We start from the raw sequence: 12,653 nt of genomic DNA, 5'->3' as shown, positions 1-12,653 counted from the left end.
TATGTATATTCCTAAATTATTCCTAGATAGAGTCACTTTCTTCACCCCAATATTTTCAAATTCAAAGCCATAAAGGAATATATTACTTACCTTTCGGTGTTTTGCTGTCAAAGTTCCATCGGGACCCCAAATAGTACAGGTATTGTACAATTTAGCGCCCTCTATTTCAGGCATCGTACCACCAACTACATAGATGTTGTTTTCTTTAGCTGCGTTCGATGAAGCAACGCTCGTTTCACCATCAGGAATACTCTCGGCGTATTTTGGAAAGTACTCTGCATTGCAATATTTCAATTAATGAAAAATAACTGTCTTTTGTTCCAACCATAAATTAAATTGAAATGTTTGTCAGTTTTTTATTTTTTAAATTATTAAAATAACTAAGTTTTATATTTCGACTTAATTAAATATGCAATTACTTAGCTAATAGTATATATAATAAATTGTTTCTACAGGTTCAAAATGAAAAATGAATATTTAGAAATATTTAATTACGACAATGCTATTTGTGTTAGCATCAGTGGCTTGTTACTCAACGACTTTGCTAGTACTTTTTGAAACATAAAGTTAGTTTTCAATTAACGCTTATACTAGAGGCGGAATTATAAATGCAAAATAATTGATAATACTAATTTATAAGTACCTAATTATTAGTATCTTAAAAAATATATTTATACAACAATCACGATAATCATGAAAATGGGGAAATCCTATATTCTCGAATCAATTCACAATCTTTATGGAAGTATAAACGGTAAGGTAATTTGTCTACTTTTACTTTTTCTATATAGTTGTTACACACATAGTAAATTATTGAAAAAAAACAAATTATTACGTATTCCATATGGTGAATTAAAGCATTCAGGAAGAGCTATAATATCAGCATTGTGCTCTTTTGCGCTAGAAATGTAGGAAACTGCCCGCTCTACATTTTTGCGTTTTACTTCATTTACTTCAAGTTGTACCAACGCCAAGCGAAATGCTAAAATGTTGGAAAAGTTAAATACATTCGGTTATATATTTCCCATACTTTTTATCTATAAATACTTTTTACATAGTGAATACTTACTCGACATCGTTCGCACTACTTGTTTAGCGATGTTTGTAAGTATCATAATGTTGAGGTTATGTATGGTACTACTCAATATCAACATTACGTAAGCAATACGCAGGGATTTTTAATAATTCTTGGTAAAGTTTAGGACATTAATTTTGATGTAATTGTAAACATTATTTGTTCACAATTTGTTCATTTACTTTGCAACAAAAAGAACGCATCTGCAAGCGTGTTAGTCGGATAACGACGAACTTCATTTCGCAAACACCGACACGTGAAACATTTTGAAGTTACGTCGACGCGAGAGTAATTGGTTCCCTTAAATTACTCAATTTCCATTTCTTTCGCCATGTATATTCGAGTATTGCATTTGAATTGCAGAGCAGTCGAAAGTAGAGGAGCACCTCGCCGATATATCGACAGGAACATGAATTTTTTTTCATAGGGCGAATATTTTTTCCATTGAATTATTAAACCGAGTCAAATTTTCAAACTCAACCACTTAATTTAATCGTTTTACATAAAACATTTCAATCTGTTTTCTTCTAAATACTTTACCTATATTTCATCTGGCTGAATATTCCATATTTTTAAAGCTTGTTGATAATTACAAATACGTAATTATCATTCTGAAGCTAGAAATTTGAAATAAAATTGCTCTGCGCGAAAGGAAATAATTCAACGTTTTATATATAGCTGTTAAAATGATATAATAAGTTTCAGTAAAATAGCTTCACTAAAATTTGTGGTTTTTTTCCTTTTCTATTTTTTTTCTTTTTTTTTGGTTTTATGTGTTCAAGGGCGAACGTTCCCTCTCATTTCTTGTATTTTTATGAGGAATTTAGCCTTTTTACACCACGAGAGCCTCAACGTTTTCATTTTCACGCCTACGCTACGCTCGTTAAACACGTTCTAATGAGACCATGTGCTGACATTGCGAGTTTTATTATTTTCGCATAATAATTTATCATTTTAGATTTCAAATATTACATTCATACATTTTTCGTTTTAAATTTCTTTCTCTATTTAAACAATTTACCATTGTTGCTACAATAAATCAATTAATTAAATTAATTGATCAGTTTAAACTTAAAATATCATTTCATAAGTTTTCGTCACTTGAATCTAAAAACAACAGAAAACGGTATACCCGCATCATACATAGAAAGGAGATTAAAACGCTAGAGTGATCATATTCAACGATCACAAAACGATAATAGGACATTGTGTTTCTTCTGAAGAGCATGAAATTGTCAGGAGTTTATGCCATAAATGAAATTGGAAGCTGGCTGGTCAAAGGGATTAAACTCGGTTAAACTCAATTGTGCTATATTGCACAAAGACTTGAGAACTGCTACCAAATATCTACTAGCTTAAAGGTGTGCTGATTACACCTTACAAATTGTAATTATATTTCAAATACAATCTCCTAAGTAATAAGTAAATTAAATTAATACTTTACCTAGAATCTGTGATACATTAATATAACAAAAATACATTTCTTAAATTATTCATTAATTTGCAATGTAATTAGAATATTATCTTTATTTTCTGGTGTCTTTATTATTCTTAAAAGATACGCTGCTTGTTTGCAAATTTAACACTACGTATGCTATTAATAAATCATTTTATATTTAATTTTGCAACCTTCAATCATTGTTAAAATTGATTGATAATACCGTTGGTTAATAGAAATTTGAAAATGCTCTCGTTTCCACTCGATTAAAAGGTAATTGCACAAACTGTCACAGTGTTGACTACAAATCACGTGTGTCGTTCTATTAAATTTATACACAATAGTATTTATTCTCGTTTTAATTTAAAATGAAATATGTTATTGTATGAATAGCAGAATGTTCAAATAATTGGAACAACTTTTTGTCCTCTAATTAATGATTCCCATTTAAAAAAATTTAAGAATTTTAATCAAGAAGATTTTGAAGTCTCGATCTAAAATGACCAAGGATTGAAACAGAGAATATTTTAATGCCAACAAATACATATTCTTCAGATATGAAACAAATGTGATAATAAAAATCGATGTACATGAATGAATGTTGAAATATTGGAAAATTGTATAATTATATCCATTCTCTGTTGCGTTTAGATGTTTCAATTAATGTTTCATCAGAATTTTTATTGAATATGTAATATCGTGATATAATGTGTTTACAAAGAGTGGACAATAGAGATGTTAATCAGACAGAAAAAGACGATTGTTGTTCAACCTGAACTATTCACGCCAAACGCACAGAAAACAGCGCAAACCACACTCTCTCGGCAACGCCACTCGCAACCTCTGTCTCCGCTCAACTCGCACACGGCTCCTCGACTCGCACTCTGCTTTTCGACTCGCACTCTGCTTTTCGACTGCCTCTCTTGCTCTATTGTCTTTTTCCTGGGCCCACCGCACACGTGTTTACAGACGCTCGTAGGGTCACGAAGGTCTTTTCGGCGAAACCTATTACCTGAAGAGACCGATGCACATTGGGCCGACAGCGCCTCGGCTCTCTCGCGACATTGTTCATAGTTCGCCCGATATTTCTTAGGCCTTTCGTCCACGATACTACACTCGGCCATCCTGCAATAACATCTGCCCTCAGATGTTGCCTTCTATCTCGCTGTCATCAGATGCGTCACTTTCGGCGTTTAGGACCCAAGGTTTCATAAAATCGAGGTGTGTGCGGGTCCTTCCTTCGGTACTGCTTCGCACGCTTTCTTCTTTTCTTGTAACTTCGACGATTCTCTTCTTGAGTTGCGGCGATCTTCCTCTTCGCGTCCTCACGTAGCTCGCGACGTTGTTCTTCAAACCTCGCGGCCCACTCTTCGTCGATCAGCTTTCTAATCTTCGCCTCTTCCCTGACTTGCATTTCGACTCCGACCAGTAGCTGAAAAGGAGTCTTCCCTGTGCTTCTGTTTACGGTGGAATTCAGGTATTTCTGAACCTGGTCGACATGCTGCCCGTTCCCCCTCGGCGCCAGTCTTCGCGGTCTTCGCGCTACCGGTTTGTCGCTTTTCAGAACTATTTTCGCGGTTATCCCGACGTCTCTCTTCTTCTCCGGCCTATACCCTTTAATAATATCCCGAATCGCTTCACGATAATGCAGTTCCTGTACGTGTGTTAGGTCTGTTTCGTCAGTCTGTTCTACTACGTTAATTCTAAACACATCCGACACGTCTTTGTTAGTCTGTTCGTCAAGCTGCAAGAAAGTCACTTCGCCCCGTTTAACCCGTAACTCTACCTGATCCAGAAAATCAGTGCCTAACAACAGGCCGTGCTTCGTCAATATTTTGTTTGAAACAACGTGCAAAGTGATTGGCAGTTTACACCCATCAACCGTCATTACCTTAGTGAATTCACCCCAGGTCTCATTGCCAGCGGAACCAAAACCGTCGAACTTAAACTTGCATTTACCTAGCGGTGGTGACCCTAACCTCGCATACTCGTCTGATCGGATGAACGTGAGATCACTACCCGTATCCACTAATGCCACAAACCTACAGTCATCTATCGCCACTTCTTTCACATACTTCCCTTTTTCGGATCTTGACACTACGCAAGTCCCTTTCGGTCGCGCCGTACACCTCGCTGCAATATGTCCAAATCCGCTGCACTCGGAACACCTAACACCTTCTCCCCTCTCCGGACACTTAACACTTAGATGATCCTCACTACCGCAAATGAAGCATCTTCTTTTCTTCATTGCATCTACAGATTGACTGGGCTTCCCGTTCTTCTGGGTTTTAGCCGGCTTCACAATCGACTTTGCTCTGCGACTCTTCTGCTCTTCGTACATCACTAACCTCTTCCTCAACTCTTTGATTGACGTAGCGCCGTACAATACAGCCTTATTGTTCTCGTCGTCTATTATTCCATCCACTATGTATTCCACCTTTGCTTCCTCCTCCATGTCCACATGGCTGGCTATTTCGAGCATGCGGTACATGTAAGCCAAACATGCTTCATCACTCTCCTTTTTTGTTTCTTCAAGTTTCTGATGTACTTGCCTACTGTTGACTTTCCTCGAAAATTCTTTCACTAGCCCCCTCTTCAACTCATGCCAAGTCCTGGCATGACACTCGAATATTTTCGCTGATCCTTTCAGCAGCTTCCTGGCGTAGACTGCCTTCTGCCCATCCGACCACATGCACGTATCAGCGACTTCCTCGAACGACTCGAACCATCGTTCGACATTTTCACCTCTGTTGCCACTAAACGACTCTAGTGCATCTTCGACGTCTCTAAAACTCAGTGTCGAACCAACGCATGCCCTTCGACAACATTCGGCACGGTCCTGATACACCCTTCGCGTATCTTTCTTGTATCCTCTTGCGTTTTTCTTGTCATCTTCATCCTCACTTTCGTCGTCGCTTCCTTCTTCCGACGATATGTCGTTACCATCCATGGCCGCTTGTAGCCGTGCGCGTAATTCTACTTTTCTTCCCGTCGTTTTTAAACCCAAACTAGCGAGGCGCTCCTTCAACTCCTTCGTATTCATTTTCTCAACATCTTCATCTTCGTTACAATCACGCTCAGCTCTCTGTACGTTTCCTAGATCTCGTTGACCGGTTAGCTCTTCACCGCCCGTCGATCCCTTAGGACACGATTGTCCAGCCCTACACGCCCGATTCAGCCTTGCAATCAGCACTGACCTCGCACCCGATATAGGGAGGTTCATTCGCGCGAGTTTACTCCTCAGCTCCTCCAGCGTCGAACCCTCTTCACCCGACAATCGTTCGTCCCCGACGTTTGCCATTTTTCACACTACACGAACTTAAACAGTCAACGATATCGTCTTTTACCGCACCGCGTACAGGTAAATTCACAACTAGCTCGAATAGCTCTGTTAAACCGTTTCGTTTTCTGTCTTGTCCAATCCCGGCTGAGCCCCCAAAAATATGTAATATCGTGATATAATGTGTTTACAAAGAGTGGACAATAGAGATGTTAATCAGACAGAAAAAGACGATTGTTGTTCAACCTGAACTATTCACGCCAAACGCACAGAAAACAGCGCAAACCACACTCTCTCGGCAACGCCACTCGCAACCTCTGTCTCCGCTCAACTCGCACACGGCTCCTCGACTCGCACTCTGCTTTTCGACTCGCACTCTGCTTTTCGACTGCCTCTCGGGCCGTTGTAGCGCTCTATTGTCTATTGCTGGGCCCACCGCACACGTGTTTTACAGACGCTCGTAGCCAGGGTCACGAAGGTCTTTTCGGCTATTTACCTATTTACCTGAAGGACCCGGTAATGCATTGATGGAGCCGACAGCGCCTCGGCTCTCGCGACATTGTCTGTAGTTCGCCCGATATTTCTTAGGCCTTTCGTCCACGATACTACAAATATTTTAGAGGTACTGGCTGTAAGGTTTTTTTTTTTTAATTAAAATTAAAATTAAATGTAAGAACAGATTCAAAGTATAACATTTAAAAATTTGTGGTTATAAAATTTACTTGTATGTCATAATTATGTAAGTGAATTAATCTCATAATTAATTAAATGAATTTATTTTATGTGAGTAAATTATATTTATCTATAATAAGTCTTAACTTATTATTAATAATCAGCTAACACTGCATAATACTAAGTAAAGTAACTGAAAATTCTCGACGTGAGAATTAATTATAATTTCAACAAGAAAATAAAAAAGAAAAAAAAAGAAAAGAAAAAAAAAATTCTATGTAGGTGATTGTTCTATGTAAGTAATTCTATGTAAGTAATTCTATGTAAGTGATTTGGGGCTCGGCCAGTACCTTGCCCTTCTTTGGGATATTCCGAATTATCTGTCCTCTCCGAGCTGCAAATCTGATATCTCAGATGTTAGGGAAACCCCCTGGCTGGTAAGGCACGATAGACAGATGAGACTAAACGGCTGGTGGAGAGGGCAATCATCAACAGAGGGTCACACCGTGCGGATACAATACTGGGGTCTCAATAAAATCTTACAACCGTGGTGTTCAGAACATCAAACTCTGTTTGCATACACCCGGTGCACATAAAGTGTCAAATTACACTAACACTGGATTTATTGAACCTCTTTCACCTTGACCAGTGGCTCTTTAGTTTATGATTTGCAACAGAATCCCTGCATCAACGCAGGTTCACGAAACATACAACTTCACGCACCAAATATCGATTACAGTCAATCGACACTAACAATCAATAATTTGTCTGCGAGATGCTCCTCTGGAAGTTTTAACTATATATATTCCGGTTTTAACTATATATATTTAACTATATATATTAACTATATATTTTCCCTAGGAACAGTAAGATTTTAACGATACAACTTTATCAAGAGATCTTAAAGTCATAAACGGTATCGAAACTTCGTAATTCATATTGTTAAGGAAGAAAATATTGGTAATCTCCTCAAACGACGAGCGCTTGATATTCACAATTAGAACTCGATATCTTAGCTTCTTATAATATCCTAATAAAATGTTATTTATCGATTACAATTGTCCTGTCGTATTTTATTGTGTTTGCTTTATAAATGTGAACTTTATTCAAAAAGAGTTCATCGATATAACGGTATTGAAGAGAACTACTCGAGAAACTATATCTAGCCCTTGGATGGAGGGATTGCTTGCTTCTTACAATCGAATAATTGGAGTGTAACTAGAAACACGAACGGTAATTTAGCAATGGAGAAGAACTTTAGAACGACAGCAATTTTCTTCTTGTTTCTTTGAGAAAGGCACCGTTCATTTTATGTTTGACGAGAATGGGGTTGTTGGACGAATTTGATTAGAAAGGAAAGATCTTTAACAAATATTCTTCCCATTGATACATTCCTATATTTTTTATTTAATTATTTGAAAATGCAATTTTGCATATACCTATGTGCAATTATATACTATAATCGCAGGCGTTTCTTTAAAATGATGCACTATTGAAACAAGGCAAAGTATCGTCGAATTCTTCTAGATTCAATTTCTCAAAAGAATGGCTCTATTGATTAACCAAACATAGTTCCCATAAGCATATACGTACTTCTCAGAAAAGATAGTTATATCTAGATCAATATTACTCCCCACAGTGACCTATATGTCAAAGAAAAGAAGACACATCAAGTATTAAATCATACTACTATTACGTCCACTATCTCTACAAATCCTCCACTCTTGGAAAAGTCTATCTTATTCAAACGTAACGTAACTCAAATTATATCTTTTCCATCATCATGAATACGAAACATTTATAAAATTATCATCTTCGATTATTTACTCAACATCTAGCTAACAAAATCTTCTCCATCGCCGTACCCCTTAATCCTGACCGCGTACAATTAACGTATGAATAGTTAATTTATTGAAATTTAAACGACCATTTTACGCTACTTGTACTCGAATGATTTTAGGATCTTGCTGTATCTCTTGCACAGTGTTATACTGACAGGCGAGAAACATAGAAACGTAACTTCCGATCCACTGATTTACCCTAAACACACGATGATAGGTTATACGGTGGACGCAATACAGAAGCGTTTCCGATGCAATTCGAAGGTGCGTTGTTACAATGGAGTTCATCGATCCATAGCGACAATTTCCCCGCCAACTACAGCCTGTAATAACGGAATAGCCAATACAGTATATCCTGTCGATTTAATCGTTACCCCCACGGTGCACCGCGCGCACGGAGATCGGATCGGTGATTTTCACGTGATGTTTCGCAAATCGTGAGGCGCTCGCGTGATTCGCGCGTTTTAAGCGTTCCCGCTCTTCCCGTCCGATAGAAAGAGAAAGGGAACAGGGGGTGGAAGGAAGAGGGAAGATACGTGATGCGGGTTCAACCTGCCGCGGGAACCTTTAAAGAAGGTCGGTGCAACGGGAGAGATGTAATTTTAATAAATTGGAGAGCAAGTCATTGTAAAAGATTGATATTCAGATGTTGGAGATGCAGCAGATTTACAACTCGCTGGAATTAAGTTAGTTAAGGCGTTGAAAACCTAACGTCTTTTCAAAGGCGTTTGCCGCGTTTCTTTTCAAATCAAAATACATACATACGATACGTACAATGTATGCGCCTAAAGTTTTAAAGTTAATTTCTATTCAAGGAATGGACTGTTTTATTATAGATTTAGGAAATTGAAAAGAAGCAATTGCTTGTTTCTAAGAAAGAATCGCGAGAAGTACAGTTAGAAACTGTATTGTGAATCACTTTTCCTGGTTTCCGTAACGAGGAAGTGAAAAAAAAACGCAGACAAGTCAGCGTTTACCGCAGCTAAATGGAAGATACGCAGGTACGAGTCGTTACAGTTTTGTCGTTGCAACGATTCCCGCTGCGTAATTTGATAATGAACAGTTGAAAAATAGCAGCGTTGTATCCGTACTCTTTAATATCCCATTATATGGAAGTTAACGACCGGAAAATACACCGCTCGACTACTTGAAGGAAGTAGCTCATGAGCAAGTCTTTTGTATCCTCGCAATGGTATAATTCCTGTAACGTCTCGTTCTCGGAGGATTTATTTCGTTGATTTGTACTTGTTTATTGCTTTTGTGTTTTCATGAATGGAGCATGTCGCATGCGAATCGTAATATGGTTTTAATGGCGTTTCGACTTCAATGATATCAGCGGCTGATTGCGCTTCCCGTAAGAAGCTTCCAATCATTATGTATTTTAGGAACAACAGATAAGGATATTTAGAGAACGAATTAATTATTCAATTGTTCGCGCAAGAAATACCTGTCTCTTTTTCGAAAGTTATAAATGCTGTTTTCAAAGAGTTCCTTAGCTCACCATAAACCAGATAAGAATCTTTGGTTCCATCTAGAAAAAGAAACCTTCAGATCAAACCGAAAGGGGTTCGGATTATATTTTCTAATCGTATTTGTATATTTCTTTTTACGGTCAGCTTGTCATCCACGTACAATCGAACAGAGAGTCCATTAATTATTTCCCTTCGACTTGTTTCAGGGGGAGCATCTCGGAAGCCATGCCGGCTGACGAGTTCGCTGGAAATCGAAACAGAAGCAAACCAAGACTGCAACCACCTTAACGAACCGCTATTATCACTGGCAAGGTCATCGGGCAGACCGGATCTAATCATGCTCACGCCGACCATGCTTCCTGTGCACTCGTTCCTCTTTCTCAACGACGTCAACCAGAAGATCGGGTGGTAAAAAATTCGAAATCGAGTTGAATGAAAATCTCAAGGAATATTAAAAAAAAATACGAATAAACACTTTGATATAGAAATCATCCATTTTGGGCAAAGAAAAGAAACAATCAGAAAAAGGAATAACCACAGAAGCTCTGAATTTCATTGCTTCCTAATGGTACTTCCTTGGATATTTTTACATTCTGGAGGCGTGAACGAACTCTGAAAAACAGAAACGACTTCTATCGGATGATCGAAAGAACTACCTGGACACTGAGTATAATTATTCACACGTGCGGATGCCATTTCCGGCATGTTTCTCCATGAAGAAGGTCAGCTTCAGTTTTTGCCACTTGTAGATAGAAGTTGAAGTGGCGGACGTCTTAACGAGGTTACTAGAATGTCAAAGAAATAGATGAGGGAAATATTATGAAGATATATTTATGAATATCTAATTGAGCATTTAATTAAGAACTTAATCGAAAGACCAAAATAAGTTGGTTCTTGAGACCAAGTACCTATCTAAGTATAATAGTCTTTTGTACTTACGGTTTAGTAAGAGGACTCGAGTAAAACGATTACTCGTTAAAAGGAACAATAGAATAATCATGCCTCCGCAGACGGTGGTCTCTGCTTTCATGCCTCATCGCGGAGAATCTCAGCGAAAAAAGTATCCCGAAGCGTGAGCTGAAAGGTGGCTATGTAGGCTGCCTAGTGAATGCCGTCGCCATGGTGGAGCTGGCGTGTAGCAACTCCCTAAGTCCAGGAACCTAATCCCGCGTCAGAAAGACAAAATTCGCTACGGAGAAAAGTAAACAAAAATATATATATAGGAAAGAAGAGACAAAGATTAAAGATCGTTAAGAATTAAAGGTAATTTAATGATAAAAGGGAGAAAGAATTGTGTAAAAATTCTACTGGGAAAGAAAAGAAAGAAGAAACCTCCAACGAGAAAGACGTGCTCAGAAGCGAGTCCCGCGTAGCGCCATGTAGAGGAGCAGGAAGAAGCGCAGTCTTCCTCAGGCATTCCAGCGTCGAGTAATGCTGAAGCATATCCTGACGGGGCAACCGTCGTCAGCGGGCTCCAGGCACCAGCACAATGACTACCAGGCGAGCTCGGGCTCGTTGCACGGCGGCCACCACCACCACCATCATTCTGGTCACCAACAGGATCAACAGCAACACCATCATTACAACCAAAACAGCAACGTTCGTGGAACGACAGGGGGAGCCAAGGACGGGGAGTCGACGTTTACGACTCGGTGGTCCATCAAAGAGCCAACGTGCATCAGGCTGCCACCACGCCATCTTCCACTCACAGACACCCTTTGAATCATTCTCAGTTGAGCGTGAACAATCTTTCTCAACGATTGAATCACTCGCACGCTCTTAATCTGTCCACGTTGTCCACGTCGAAGCATTCTGTGAACAGCGTCAGTCCTGTTGCCGGTGGGAATAACAATAACAATAATAATAATCTGTCGACTACATTGGGGGTAATATCCCCGCCGCCGCTGCACCAGGACAGCAGACCTAAAGCGAATGGAGGCTTTGATATCTCGAGACTGTCCAGATTACCCAGTCAGGCGACACCTTCACCTGCACCTGCTCTTCAGGGTACGACTACCGGGGGACAGTTAACCGGTCCCGGTTCCACGGCGTACCCCTTGAACGCTTCCTGGTCGTCGTCCCTGTCAAGGAATCACAAGGACCACGAGGTTAGCGCGAAAGAGACGTTGACCAGTTTGGGTTTATTGTGTCTAGTGTCGTTGTTACTGGCGCTACTCTCGTTGATCTTCTTGCTGAAGATCTCACCGTTAACGGTGACGCCGAGTAGCCTGATCAGCCCGGAAGAGTATACGATTGTCTACGAGGTGACGTTAGCGCTGTGCGCACTCGCCCTCTCCCTAAACCTCTGCTGTCTCCTCATGTGCGCTATACAGTTCCTCTTCACTGTGAAACTCGTCAAGACTTCGTATCAAGGACATTGGTGAGTAGAGTTTTCGTTTTATGCCACGCTGGGTAAATCTGTGATTTATAACGCTTTAAATACCTTTGTACATAATCCGTACTTTACTCAACCCGAAGGTCGAACAAGGTGTGAAAAATATATACGTTTAAAGTTTGTATCCTTAAGATACTGTTATCTTTGAAAATTCGGAAGTCAAACAAAATACACAAAGAGAAACTTCTAAAAGTGCAAATAAACGTTGAGATACAAATATCCTTTAATCCGAACTATACATATGATGGAAAGAGGACTCTCATAGTCATCGACATTTTCCCTCCTAAATGTCAACAGCATCCATATTTACATTGTTGCTGTTGTACATGTAACTTTTCAAACTTACTTAGGTATTGATAAAGAAAAGAAAAATAAGCATTTTCCTGGTAGCTGGGAATTCGCGGGATTCGCGGTCGAACGATGATTACCATTAATTTCTATAATCTGGCGACGCTATCCTCAATCATTATCCTTGTGCCG

The 12,653-nt window shown here is 39.3% G+C and overlaps 1 pseudogene; it reads left to right on the top strand.

Moving 5' to 3' along the window:
* Nucleotides 1-11,110: 11,110 nt before the first annotated feature.
* On the top strand, nucleotides 11,111-12,177 carry LOC117240489 (annotated as a pseudogene).
* The last annotated feature ends 476 nt before the right edge of the window (nucleotides 12,178-12,653 follow it).

The sequence above is a fragment of the Bombus vosnesenskii genome, unplaced genomic scaffold (assembly GCF_011952255.1).
Source record: "Bombus vosnesenskii isolate JDL3184/JDL3185 unplaced genomic scaffold, Bvos_JDL3184-5_v1.1 scf7180000014680, whole genome shotgun sequence".
NCBI lineage: Eukaryota > Metazoa > Arthropoda > Insecta > Hymenoptera > Apidae > Bombus > Bombus vosnesenskii.
The sequence above is the reverse complement of the archived record's forward strand: the minus strand, read 5'-3'. Positions and strand labels throughout refer to the sequence as shown.